Source organism: Cherax quadricarinatus, chromosome 12, assembly GCF_038502225.1.
Source record: "Cherax quadricarinatus isolate ZL_2023a chromosome 12, ASM3850222v1, whole genome shotgun sequence".
NCBI lineage: Eukaryota > Metazoa > Arthropoda > Malacostraca > Decapoda > Parastacidae > Cherax > Cherax quadricarinatus.
The window spans coordinates 29188815-29203824 of NC_091303.1; the positions used below are offsets into that span (position 1 = coordinate 29188815).

Genomic DNA, 15010 nt, shown 5'->3' on the forward strand with positions numbered 1-15010 from the left:
AACACATGGGGACGAGTGCTGCACCAAACACATGGGGACAAATGCTGCACCAACAACATGGGGACAAATGCTGCACTAACAACATGGGGACAAATGCTGCACCAACAACATTGGGACAAATGCTGCACCAACAACATGGAGACAAATGCTACACCAACAACATGGAGACAAATGCTACACCAACAACATGGGGACGACTGCTGCACCAACAACATGGGGCAAATGCTTCATCAACAACATGGGGACAAGTGCTGCACCAAACACATGGGGACAAATGCTGCACCAACAACATGGGGACGAATGCTTCATCAACAACATGGGAACAAATGCTGCACCAGCAACATGGGGACAAGTGCTGCATCAACAACATGGGGACGAATGCTTCATCAACAACATGGGGCCAAGTACTGCACCAACAACATGGGGACAAGTGCTGCACCAACAACATGGGGACAAGTGCTGCATTAACAACATGGGGACAAGTGCTGCATCAACAACATGGGGACGAATGCTTCATCAACAACATGGGGCCAAGTACTGCACCAACAACATGGGGACAAGTGCTGCACCAACAACATGGGGACGAATGCTTCATCAACAACATTGGGACAAATGCTGCACCAACAACATTGGGACAAATGCTGCACCAACAACGTGGGGACAAATGCTGCACTAACAACATGGGGACAAGTGCTGCACCAACAACATGGGGACAAATGCTGCACCAAAAACTTGGGACAAATGCTGCATCAACAACACGGGGATGAATGCTGCACCAACAACATGGGGACAAATGCTGCACCAACAACATGGGGACGAGTGCTTCATCAACAACATGGTAACAAATGCTTGACCAGCAACATAGTGACGAATGTTGGACCAGCAACAACATACTGACGAGTGCTGCACCAACAACATGGGAACAAGTGCTTCATCAACAACATGGGGAAAATGCTGGACAATCAACAACATGGTCACGAGTGCTGGTGTAGTGTGAGAGGTGCAGTACCTCACTACTGGTGGTATTAAAGATACAGTGTACCTCACTAGTGTCGATGTGAGAGGTACTGTACCCCACCAGTGGTGTGAGAGGTACTGTACCCCACCAGTGGTGTGAGAGGTACTGTACCCCACCAGTGGTGTGAGAGGTACTGTACCCCACCAGTGGTGTGAGAGGTACTGTACCCCACCAGTGGTGTGAGAGGTACTGTACCCCACCAGTAGTGTGAGAGGTACTGTACCCCACCAGTGGTGTGAGAGGTACTGTTCCCCTCCACTGGTGTGAGAGGTACTGTACCCCAACAGTGGTGTGAGAGTTACTGTACCCCACCAGTGGTGTGAGAGGTACTGTACCCCTACGAGTGGTGTTGTGAGAGGTACTGTGTCAGCACCAGTGACGTGAGAGGTACTATACCCCCATCAGTGGTGGTGTGAGAGGTATTGTACCCCACCAGTGGTGTGATAGGTACTATATCCCCACCAGTGGTGGTGTGAGAGGTACTGTGTCAGCACCAGTGGTGTTGTGAAAGGTACTGTACTTCTATACCAGTGCTGGTGTGAGAATTACTGTACCTAACCATTGTGGTGTGAGAGGTACTGTACCTCCACCAGTGTTGGTGTGAGAGGTACTGTACCTCCACCAGTGTTCGTGTGAAAAGTACTGTATCTCACAAGTGTTGGTGTAATGGGTACTATACCCTCACCAATGGTGGTACGAGGGGTACTGTACCCCACCAGACGTGGTCTGAGAGGTACTGTACCCCACCAATGGTGGTGTGAGAGGTACTGTCCCTCCACCAATGGTGGAGTGAGAGGCACTGTATCCCACCAATGGTGGTGTGAGAGGTCCTGCACTCCCACCAATGGTGGTGAGAGAAGCACTGTACCCCCACCAGTGATACTGAGAGAGACACTGTATCCCCACCAGTGATACTGAGAGAGACACTGTATTCCCACCAGTGATGCTGAGAGAGACACTGTATCCCAACCAGTGATACTGAGAGAGACACTGTACCTCCACCAGTGATGCTGAGAGACACTGTACCCCCACCAGTGATACCGAGAGAAACACTGTACCCCCACCAGTGATACTGAGAGAGACACTGTACCCCCACCAGTGATACTGAGAGACACTGTACCCCCACCAGTGATATTGAGAGAGACACTGTACCTCCACCAGTGTTGGTGTGAGAAGTACTGTATCTCATCAGTGTTGGTGTGAGGGGTACTATACCCTCACCAATAGTGGTGCGAAGGGTACTGTACCTTACCAGTGGTGGTCTGAGAGGTACAGTACCCCACCAATGGTGGTGTGAGAGGAACTGTGCCTCCACCAGTGGTGGAGTGAGAGGCACTGTTCCCCACCAATGGTGGTGTGAGAGGTCCTGTACCCCCACCAATGGTGGTGAGAAAAGCACTGCACCCCTACCAGCGATACGGATAGAGACACTGTACCCCTATCAGTGATATTGAGAGAAACACTGTACCCCCACCAGTGGTACTGAGAGAGTCACTGTACCCCCACCAGTGGTGGCGAGAGAGACACTGTACCCCCACCAGTGGTGGTGAGAGAGACACTGTACCCGCACCAGTGGTGGTGAGAGAGACACTGTACCCCCACCAGTGGTACTGAGAGAGACACTGTACCCCCACCAGTGGTGGCGAGAGAGACACTGTACCCCACCAGTGGTGGTGAGAGAGACACTGTACCCGCACCAGTGGTGGTGAGAGAGACACTGTACCCGTACCAGTGGTGGTGTGAGAGACACTGTACCCCACCAGTGGTGGTGAGAGAGACACTGTACCCCCACCAGTGGTGGTGAGAGAGACACTGTACCCCCACCAGTGGTGGCGAGAGAGACACTGTACCCCCACCAGTGGTGGTGAGAGAGACACTGTACCCGCACCAGTGGTGGTGAGAGAGACACTGTACCCGCACCAGTGGTGGTGAGAGAGACACTGTACCCGCACCAGTGGTGGTGAGAGAGACACTGTACCCCCACCAGTGGTGGTGAGAGAGACACTGTACCCCCACCAGTGGTGGTGAGAGAGACACTGTACCCGCACCAGTGGTGGTGAGAGAGACACTGTACCCGCACCAGTGGTGGTGAGAGAGACACTGTACCCCCACCAGTGGTGGTGAGAGAGACACTGTACCCCCACCAGTGGTGGTGAGAGAGACACTGTACCCACATCAGTGGTACTGAGAGAGACTCTGTACCCCCACCAGTGGTGGCGAGAGAGACACTGTACCCCCACCAGTGGTGGTGAGAGAGACACTGTACCCGCACCAGTGGTGGTGAGAGAGACACTGTACCCGCACCAGTGGTGGTGAGAGAGACACTGTACCCGCAGCAGTGGTGGTGAGAGAGACACTGTACCCCCACCAGTGGTAGTGAGAGAGACACTGTACCCCCACCAGTGATACTGAGAGAGACACTGTACCCCCACCAGTGGTGGTGAGAGAGACATTGTACCCCCACCAGTGGTGGTGAGAGAGACACTGTACCCCCACCAGTGGTGGTGAGAGAGACACTGTACCCCCACCAGTGATACTGAGAGATGTACACTGTGGTGACCCCCCCACCAGTGGTGGTGAGAGAGACACTGTACCCGCACCAGTGGTGGTGAGAGAGACACTGTACCCCCACCAGTGGTGGTGAGAGAGACACTGTACCCCCACCAGTGGTGGTGAGAGAGACACTGTACCCCCACCAGTGGTGGTGAGAGAGACACTGTACCCCCACCAGTGGTGGTGAGAGAGACACTGTACCCCCACCAGTGGTGGTGAGAGAGACACTGTACCCCCACCAGTGGTACTGAGAGAGACACTGTACCCCCACCAGTGGTGGTGAGAGAGACACTGTACCCGCACCAGTGGTGGTGAGAGAGACACTGTACCCCCACCAGTGGTGGTGACAGAGACACTGTACCCCCACCAGTGGTGGTGAGAGAGACACTGTACCCCCACCAGTGGTGGTGAGACACTGTACCCCCACCAGTGGTGGTGAGAGAGACACTGTACCCCCACCAGTGGTGGTGAGAGAGACACTGTACCCCCACCAGTGGTGGTGAGAGAGACACTGTACCCGCACCAGTGGTGGTGAGAGAGACACTGTACCCCCACCAGTGGTGGTGAGAGAGACACTGTACCCCCACCAGGGGTGGTGAGAGAGACACTGTACCCCCACCAGTGGTGGTGAGAGAGACACTGTGCCCGCACCAGTGGTGGTGAGGGAGACCCGCACCAGTGGTGGTGAGGGAGACACTGTACCCCCACCAGTAGTGGTGAGAGAGACACTGTACCCCCACCAGTGGTGGTGAGAGAGACACTGTACCCCCACCAGTGGTGGTGAGAGAGACACTGTACCCGCACCAGTGGTGGTGAGAGACACTGTACCCCCACCAGTAGTGGTGAGAGAGTTACTGTACCCCCACCAGTGGTGGTGAGAGAGACACTGTGCCCGCACCAGTGGTGGTGAGGGAGACACTGTACCCCCACCAGTGGTGGTGAGAGAGACACTGTACCCCCACCAGTGGTGGTGAGAGAGACACTGTACCCCCACCAGTGGTGGTGAGATAAGAACCACTTTGATTCTGAATTAGAATATTTTACATGACTCATATTGTGTTTGCAGAATATCCCTCTAAACACTGGTAAACATCTGGTGGAATGGTAATATTTGTTACAAAATGTGATGTCTGTTATCATTTACGAGGGAACACTAAGTGAGCCTCGTGATGCGCTCCAGCATGTAGGTGTTGTTGTGTCTTCCAGGATGACCAGAGTAACTCTGCTGCAGTTATACACAGCATGTAGGTGTTGTTGTGTCTTCCAGGATGACCAGAGTAACTCTGCTGCAGTTATACACAAAATGGTTGTTTTTTTAGGGTTTTTGTAATATGATTATAACTACATTGAAGTATAAGGAATTTTGCTGAACCTCGTTAGTTGGTAGATATTTGTAGTGTTACGCTGCCCGAGTCTTGACTTACTGGTGACCCGGTCTTGACTTACTGGTGACCCGGTCTTGACTTATTGGTGACCCGGTCTTGACTTATTGTTGACCCGGTCTTGACTTATTGGTGACCCGGTCTTGACTTATTGGTGACCCGGTCTTGACTTATTGGTGACCCGGTCTTGACTTATTGGTGACCCGGTCTTGACTTATTGGTGACCCGGTCTTGACTTATTGGTGACCCGGTCTTGACTTATTGTTGACCCGGTCTTGACTTATTGGTGACCCGGTCTTGACTTACTGGTGACCCGGTCTTGTCTTACTGGTGACCCGGTCTTGCCTTATTGGTGACCCGGTCTTGACTTACTGGTGACCCGGTCTTGACTTACTGGTGACCCGGTCTTGACTTATTGGTAACCCGGTCTTGACTTATTGGTGACCCGGTCTTGACTTACTGGTGACCCGGTCTTGACTTACTGGTGACCCGGTCTTGACTTATTGGTGACCCGGTCTTGACTTACTGGTGACCCGGTCTTGACTTATTGGTGACCCGGTCTTGACTTATTGATGACCCGGTCTTGACTTATTGGTGACCCGGTCTTGACTTATTGGTGACCCGGTCTTGACTTACTGGTGACCCGGTCTTGACTTATTGGTGACCCGGTCTTGACTTACTGGTGACCCGGTCTTGACTTATTGGTGACCCAGTCTTGACTTACTGATGACCCGGTCTTGACTTATTGGTGACCCGGTCTTGACTTATTGGTGACCCGGTCTTGACTTATTGGTGACCCGGTCTTGACTTATTGGTGACCCGGTCTTGACTTATTGTTGACCCGGTCTTGACTTATTGGTGACCCGGTCTTGACTTATTGGTGACCCGGTCTTGACTTATTGGTGACCCAGTCTTGACTTATTGGTGACCCGGTCTTGACTTATTGGTGACCCGGTCTTGACTTACTGGTGACCCGGTCTTGACTTATTGGTGACCCGGTCTTGACTTACTGGTGACCCGGTCTTGACTTACTGGTGACCCGGTCTTGACTTATTGGTAACCCGGTCTTGACTTTTTGGTGACCGGTCTTGACTTATTGGTGACCCGGTTTTGACTTATTGGTGACCCGGTCTTGACTTATTGGTGACCCGGTCTTGACTTATTGATGACCCGGTCTTGACTTATTGGTAACCCGGTCTTGACTTATTGGTAACCCGGTCTTGACTTATTGGTGACCCGGTTTTGACTTATTGGTAACCCGGTCTTGACTTATTGGTGACCCGGTCTTGACTTATTGGTGACCCGGTCTTGACTTATTGGTGACCCGGTCTTGACTTATTGGTGACCCGGTCTTGACTTATTGGTGACCCGGTCTTGACTTATTGGTGACCCGGTCTTGACTTATTGGTGACCCGGTCTTGACTTATTGGTGACCCGGTCTTGACTTATTGGTGACCCGGTCTTGACTTATTGTTGACCCGGTCTTGACTTATTGGTGACCCGGTCTTGACTTATTGGTGACCCGGTCTTGACTTATTGGTGACCCGGTCTTGACTTATTTGTGACCCGGTCTTGACTTATTGGTGACCCGGTCTTGACTTATTGGTGACCCGGTCTTGACTTATTGGTAACCCGGTCTTGACTTATTGGTGACCCGGTCTTGACTTATTGGTGACCGGTCTTGACTTATTGGTGACCCGGTCTTGACTTATTGGTGACCCGGTCTTGACTTATTGATGACCCGGTCTTGACTTATTGGTAACCCGGTCTTGACTTATTGGTAACCCGGTCTTGACTTATTGGTGACCCGGTCTTGACTTATTGATGACCCGGTCTTGACTTATTGGTGACCCGGTCTTGACTTATTGGTAACCCGGTCTTGATTTATTGGTGACCCGGTCTTGACTTGTTGGTGACCCGGTCTTGACTTATTGGTGACCCGGTCTTAACTTATTGGAGACCAGGTCTTAACTTATTGGTGACCCGGTCTTGACTTATTAGTGACCTGGTCTTCACTTATTGGTGACCCGGTCTTGACTTACTGGTGACCTGGTCTTGACTTATTGGTGACCCGGTCTTAACTTATTGGAGACCAGGTCTTGGCTTATTAGTGACCTGGTCTTGATTTATTAGTGACCTGGTCTTGGCTTATTAGTGGCCTGGTCTTGACTTATTAGTGACCCAGTCTTGGCTTATTAGTGACCTGGTCTTGACTTATTAGTGACCTGGTCTTGGCTTATTAGTGACCTGGTCTTGACTTATTAGTGACCTGGTCTTGGCTTATTAGTGACCTGGTCTTGACTTATTAGTGACCTGGTCTTGACTTATTAGGTACCTGGTCTTGGCTTATTAGTGACGTGGTCTTGACTTATTAGTGACCCGGTCTTGGCTTATTAGTGACCTGGTCTTGACTTATTAGTGACCTGGTCTTGGCTTATTAGTGACCTGGTCTTGGCTTATTAGTGACCTGGTCTTGACTTATTAATGACCCGGTCTTGACTTATTAGTGACCTGGTCTTGGCTTATTAGTGACCTGGTCTTGACTTATTAGTGACCTGGTCTTGACTTATTAGTGACATGGTCTTGACTTATTAGTGACCTGGTCTTGACTTATTAGTGACCTGGTCTTGGCTTATTAATGACCCGGTCTTGACTTATTAGTGACCTGGTCTTGACTTATTAGTGACATGGTCTTGACTTATTAGTGACCTGGTCTTGACTTATTAGTGACCTGGTCTTGACTTATTAGTGACATGGTCTTGACTTATTAGTGACCTGGTCTTGGCTTATTAGTGACCTGGTCTTGACTTATTAATGACCCGGTCTTGACTTATTAGTGACCTGGTCTTGGCTTATTAGTGACCTGGTCTTGACTTATTAGTGACATGGTCTTGACTTATTAGTGACCTGGTCGTGGCTTATTAGTGACCTGGTCTTGACTTATTAGTGACCTGGTCTTGACTTATTAGTGACCTGGTCTTGACTTATTAGTGACCTGGTCGTGGCTTATTAGTGACCTGGTCTTGACTTATTAGTGACCTGGTCTTGGCTTATTAGTGACCTGGTCTTGACTTATTAGTGACCTGGTCTTGACTTATTAGTGACCTGGTCGTGGCTTATTAGTGACCTGGTCTTGACTTATTAGTGACCTGGTCTTGACTTATTAGAGACCTGGTCGTGGCTTATTAGTGACCTGGTCGTAGCTTGTTAGTGACCTGGTCTTGACTTATTAGTGACCTGGTCGTGGCTTATTAGTGACCTGGTCTTGACTTATTAGTGACCTGGTCTTGACTTATTAGTGACCTGGTCGTGGCTTATTAGTGACCTGGTCGTGGCTTATTAGTGACCTGGTCTTGACTTATTAGTGACCTGGTCGTGGCTTATTAGTGACCTGGTCTTGACTTATTAGTGACCTGGTCTTGACTTATTAGTGACCTGGTCGTGGCTTATTAGTGACCTGGTCGTGGCTTATTAGTGACCTGGTCTTGACTTATTAGTGACCTGGTCTTGACTTATTAGTGACCTGGTCGTGGCTTATTAGTGACCTGGTCTTGACTTATTAGTGACCTGGTCTTGACTTATTAGTGACCTGGTCGTGGCTTATTAGTGACCTGGTCTTGACTTATTAGTGACCTGATCTTGACTTATTAGTGACCTGGTCTTGACTTATTAGTGACCTGGTCTTGACTTATTAGTGACCTGGTCTTGACTTATTAGTGACCTGGTCTTGACTTATTAGTGACCTGGTCTTGACTTATTAGTGACTTGGTCTTGACTTATTAGTGACCTGGTCTTGACTTATTAGTGACATGGTCTTGACTTATTAGTGACCTGGTCTTGACTTATTAGTGACATGGTCTTGACTTATTAGTGACCTGGTCTTGACTTATTAGTGACCTGGTCGTGGCTTATTAGTGACCTGGTCGTGGCTTATTAGTGACCTGGTCTTGACTTATTAGTGACCTGGTCGTGGCTTATTAGTGACCTGGTCTTGACTTATTAGTGACCTGGTCGTGGCTTATTAGTGACATGGTCTTGACTTATTAGTGACCTGATCTTGACTTATTAGTGACCTGGTCTTGACTTATTAGTGACCTGGTCTTGACTTATTAGTGACCTGGTCTTGACTTATTAGTGACCTGGTCTTGACTTATTAGTGACCTGGTCTTGACTTATTAGTGACCTGGTCTTGACTTATTAGTGACCTGGTCTTGACTTATTAGTGACATGGTCTTGACTTATTAGTGACCTGGTCTTGACTTATTAGTGACATGGTCTTGACTTATTAGTGACCTGGTCTTGACTTATTAGTGACCTGGTCGTGGCTTATTAGTGACCTGGTCGTGGCTTATTAGTGACCTGGTCTTGACTTATTAGTGACCTGGTCGTGGCTTATTAGTGACCTGGTCTTGACTTATTAGTGACCTGGTCGTGGCTTATTAGTGACCTGGTCGTGGCTTATTAGTGACATGGTCTTGACTTATTAGTGACCTGGTCTTGACTTATTAGTGACCTGGTCGTGGCTTATTAGTGACCTGGTCTTGACTTATTAGTGACCTGGTCTTGACTTATTAGTGACCTGGTCGTGGCTTATTAGTGACCTGGTCTTGACTTATTAGTGACCTGGTCTTGACTTATTAGTGACCTGGTCTTGACTTATTAGTGACCTGGTCTTGACTTATTAGTGACCTGGTCTTGACTTATTAGTGACCTGGTCTTGACTTATTAGTGACCTGGTCTTGACTTATTAGTGACCTGGTCTTGACTTATTAGTGACATGGTCTTGACTTATTAGTGACCTGGTCTTGACTTATTAGTGACCTGGTCGTGACTTATTAGTGACCTGGTCGTGGCACTCCACTGGGGAGTGCCATTGACACTGAAAATATTTTTCCTGATAACAGGTGTTTGTTCCTCTTCATCTTCTGGGACCATTGTCCATAACCCTAGTTACATTGTCCATAACCCTAGTTACATTGTCCATAACCCTAGTTACATTGTCCATAACCCTAGTTACATTGTCCATAACCCTAGTTACATTGTCCATAACCCTAGTTACATTGTCCATAACCCTAGTTACGTTGTCCATAACCCTAGTTACATTGTCCATAACCCTAAAAGGGTTGGTAGGGAGAACATAATAACATAAAAGCTAGCCCAAGAGCTGCCACTTACACCACCTCCACGGGGATCGTAGGTAGTGGCAGATACCGTGGAGCACCAGATGATGTTATAATTTGCTGAACCATGAAAAATATCTAAGGTTAATAATATTGACAATGAAAGGTAATGTTGGTATTAGCCTCGTACACACCACCAAGTGCATAGTGTTTGTATCTAGTAATTATAACTACTCTTTATCTAAACTCTGTTGTTTACTTGTTACCTTGTACTCTTGGTATAGTTTCAGTAATGAACTGTAGCGTCTGGCTTCATACTGTATGACATTGTACATGAAATATGTAATGTGTGTGTGTGTGTGTGTGTGTGTGTGTGTGTGTGTGTGTGTGTGTGTGTGTGTGTGTGTTTTATTCAAAAGACTCTGCATCAAATGTGACTGACAAAACTAGCAAGTCCCTTAATGAACTTTCTTATGACCAACATAGAAGCAATAAGCACAGCTTGCTTGAACAATACAGCAAACAGATGTTTGACAGTCAGCAAACAGCCATACACAGTATCAGATAAGAAAGGAGACACAAAATGCCCTAACTGGGGACAATCGACATGTCCTCTATAGCTGGTAAAATTCCCAAATTATTGAATCTGAGTTGAGAAATTTCTAAATATGTACTACAACACTGGGTAGGTACCAGTCAGAAGGAGGTAGATCCAGGGCTACACTCGGGACCTGAAACTTATTGTTTCACACCACACAACCACAAAATGTCAAAAATTATTGATTCTAAACATACTGTATCGCAAAACCAAGTCTACATGACAACAGCAGAGGAGAACAGAATTCTGCCATACAGTGGTAGGAGGACAGGTCATTCCACCTGGATTGTCGGGCAGCAAGAGAAGCAAATTAAACAACTGCTTGCATGAAATCAGGTATGTTTCCAACTTGCCTCACACTCTAGAATGCAGACTAGTGAAAAAGCCTTTAGTGTTACAGGACATCCTATCAAAACTCAGATCTGTCAGCACAGAAATACCATAGCACAGAAATACCAGAAATACCATAAACAAAACAAAAATACCATAAACCATGATGTTTTCATTTTAGCTACTAACAAAAATAATATTAGCAATTATTACAAGCACAGGTATAGAATGGCCTGCACACCTGGCTGTAAACGAACAAATAATGGAGGAAACAAAACTCAATAGTAGTATATGACTTTTATTTCCTTCACCAAAGAGATAAGCTGGTATTTACAATATGTACACTATTTACAGTGTGTACAGTAATGTAAGAGTAAGTGTACAACACGTGAACAAAGGAGGCAAAATTCACGAGCCGGAGAATGTACTGCAGCCCAGACAAGTCTGCCATTGCTCGCTTCACAAGTGAACCATATTGTTTTGCAGCTTTGGCAGGCATAATTATATGTGATTGGCCGATGAACCAACGTGCTAATATAACGATGGGGCCCCTATTGATCGTAAATCCTTAGCACCTGGTTCACTGGTCGAGAAGCAGCCTATATGGGAGTGTGACATACGCCGAATAAAATGGAACATACTCATAGTATGCCACAGCAATATAATATTAGATAAAATTACTATGTTAAACAGGCTTAGATTTCTTTTTCCCAGGCGTGCATACTAAATAATTTATGTCAATAAACTTTTTGACTACTTCCAGTTGACCATTTTATCTGTCTTGTAGAGCATGACCTGGTATTAATTTCTGCTTTAAAAGAACGAGGGACACCAAACTTACCATCCTGCTTCTTCATTCTAGCTTGAGCAGCAACAAAGTTTTTCCTTGCCATCTCTCTAACAGTTTTCAAATGCTGTTACATTAGTGGCAGTGAGGAGCTCAAAGATGAATTTGGCTTCCCAATCCATACATGTTTCATTACAGCGAGCATACCATGAACCTGCTGGTTCTATTTCAGCTCAAAAAGGCTAAAACTGAGGTATGCTTACTCATTTTCTCTTATAACGAACAGAAGTAAAGGTAACCCCTCATCCCTGTCTCTTGAAAAATATTCATAATAAGCCATTATCATGGACTTGAATGTTCGATAAAATCTCTCTAGAGTTTGTGGTTGATAACTTGATGTAAAAACAGTCCTAATTCCTGGGTGGAATAATGCCTCATGAAAGATTTTAAAGGTGAAATTGGATCCCAGAATCATCGAATCTACTGCAGCAAAACAGCCTTTGAGAAAAATCTCATTAGCGCTCTCACAGTAGCAGGTGAATTAATCTTTCTTGGGAGTTGCTTCTGGATAGCATGTTCCTGCGTCAATAAGAATGAAAAGGCATTGGTGTCTCTGCTGGGCTCTAGGTAGACGACCAACACAGCCTGTAATCAGACGTGGGAAAGGTTCTCTAACAGCTGAGATAGGTATGAGCAGAATTGGGGGTGGTAGTGGTGGTAGTGATGGTGGTGGTGGCAGTGGTGGTAGTGGTGGTAGTAGTGGTGATGGTAGAGGTGGTAGTGGTGGTAGTAGTGGTGCTGGTAGTAGTGATAGTGATGGTGGTGGTGGCAGTGGTGGTAGTGGTGGTAGTATTGGTGGTGGTAGTGGTCGTAGTGGTGGTAGTGGTGGTAGTGGTGGTGGTAGTGGTGATAGTGATGGTGGTAGTGTTAGTGGTTTTGGTGGTAGTGGTGGTGATAGTGGTGGTGGTAGTGGTGGTGGTAGTAGCAGTAGTGGTGGTGGTGGTGGTAGTAGAAGTAGTGGTGGTGGTGGTAGTGGTGGTAGTGGTGGAAGTGGTGGTAGTGGTGATAGTGGTGGTAGTGGTGGTAGTGGTGGTAGTGGTGGTAGTGGTGGTAGTTGTGGTGGTAGTAGTAGTAGTGGTGGTAGAAGTAGTAGTGGTAGTTGTGGTTCTGGTAGTGCTTGTGGTAGTGGTGGTAGTAGGGATGATGGTAGTGGTGGTAGCGGTGGTGGTAGTAGCGGTAATGGTGGTGGTAGTGGTGGTGATAGTGGTGGTAGTAGTAGTATTAGTAGTGGTGGTATTAGTGGTAGTGGTGGTGGTACAAGTGGTAGTGGTGGTAGTGGCAGTGGTAGCAGTGGTGGTGGTAGTGGTGGTGGTAGTAGTACTAGTGGTGGTGGTGGTGGTGGTGGTAGTGGTGGTGGTGGTGGTGGTGGTAGTATTAGTGGTGGTGGTGGTGGTGGTGGTGGTGGTGGTGGTGGTGGTTGTGGTGGTGGTGGTGGTGGTAGTGGTGGTGGTGGTGGTAGTGGTGGTAGTGGTGGTGGTGGTGGTGGTAGCGGAATTTGTAGTGGTAGCGATGGTTGTTGTGGGGGAGGTCGTGGTGGTAGTTGTGGTAGCGATGGTTGTGGTGGGGGTGGTGGTGGTAATACCGGTTGTAGAAGTGTCAGGGGTGGTAGTGCTGGTAGATGTTGGAGGAATGGTAGTGATGGTGGTGGTGTTTGTGTTGTTGGTGGACTAAGCATAATGTCCCACTGGACCTTCCATAATGTTCCACTTGACCAGCCATAATGTCCTAATGGACCAGCCATACTGTCCTACTGGACTAGCCATAATGTCCCACTTGACCATCCGTAATGTCCCACTGGACCAGCCATAATGTCCTACTGGACCTTCCATAATGTCCCACTTGACCAGCCATAAAGTCCCACTGTACCAGACATAATGTCCCACTAGACCACCCATAATGTCCCACTGGACCAGCCATAATGCCAAAATGGACCAGACATAATGTCCCACTAGACCAGCCATAATGTTCTACTGGACCAGCCGTAATGTCTCACTGGACCAGCCATGATGTCGAACTAGACGACCCATAATGTCTCCCTGGACCAGCCATAATGTCGAACTAGACGACCCATAATGTCCCACTGGACCAGCCGTAATGTTTCATTGCATCAGCCATAATGTTCCACTGGACTAGCCTTAGTGTCCCACTGGACCAGCCATAAAGTCCCACTTGACAAACCATAATATCCGATTGGAAAAGCCATAATGTCCCATTGGAACAGCCATAATATTCCACTGGAACAGTCATAATGTCGCACATGATCAGCCATATTGCTCCTTTGGACCAGCCATAACGTCCCACTGGACAAGGAATAATGTCCCACTTGAAAAAGTAATAATGTCCCTTTGCACTAGCCATACTGTACCACTGGACCAGCCATAATGTCCAACTGAACCAGCCATAATAGCCCACTGGACCAGTCACAATGTCCCACTGGAACAGCCATAATGTTACATTGTACCAGCCATAATGTCCTATTAGAAAAGCCATATTGTCCCACTGGACCAGCCATATTGTCTCACTGGACCAGCCATAGCGTCCCACTGCACCAGTCATAATGTACCACTTGATCAGCCATAATGTACCACTGAACCAGCCATCATGCACCACTGGACCAGCCATAATGTCTCAATAGACCAGCCAAAGTGAACCACTGGACCAGCCATAATGTTCCACTGGGTCAGCCATAATGTACTAATGGGCCAGCCATAAAGTCCCACTGGACCAGCCATAATGCCCACTGGACCAGCCAAAATGTACCACTGGACAAGCCATAATGTACCACAGGACCGACCATAATGTACAATGGAACAGCCATAATGTACCACTGGACCAGACATAATGTCCCACTGGACCAGCTAAAATGTACCGCTGGACCAGCCATAATATCCCACTGGATCAGCCATAATATACTACTGGACCAGAAATAATGTCCCACTGGGCCAGCCATAATGTACCACTAGACAAGCCATAATGTACCATTGGACAATCCATAATGTCTCACTGGACCAGACAGAATGTACCACTGAACCAGCCAAAATGTACCAACGGACCAGCCATATTGTCTTACTAGACAAGTCATAATGTCCCATAGGACCAGCCATAATGTCCAACTTGACCAGCCATAATGCCCCACTGGACCAGGCATAATGTCCCATTGGA

At 47.7% G+C, this 15010-nt stretch overlaps 1 protein-coding gene across 2 annotated transcripts in view; it reads left to right on the forward strand.

Annotated features, from left to right (window-relative positions):
* The window catches only part of LOC128686616 (uncharacterized), a 414352-nt gene that overhangs the window by 75732 nt on the left and 323610 nt on the right, over positions 1–15010 (forward strand). The gene's annotated exons all lie outside the window — the stretch shown is intronic.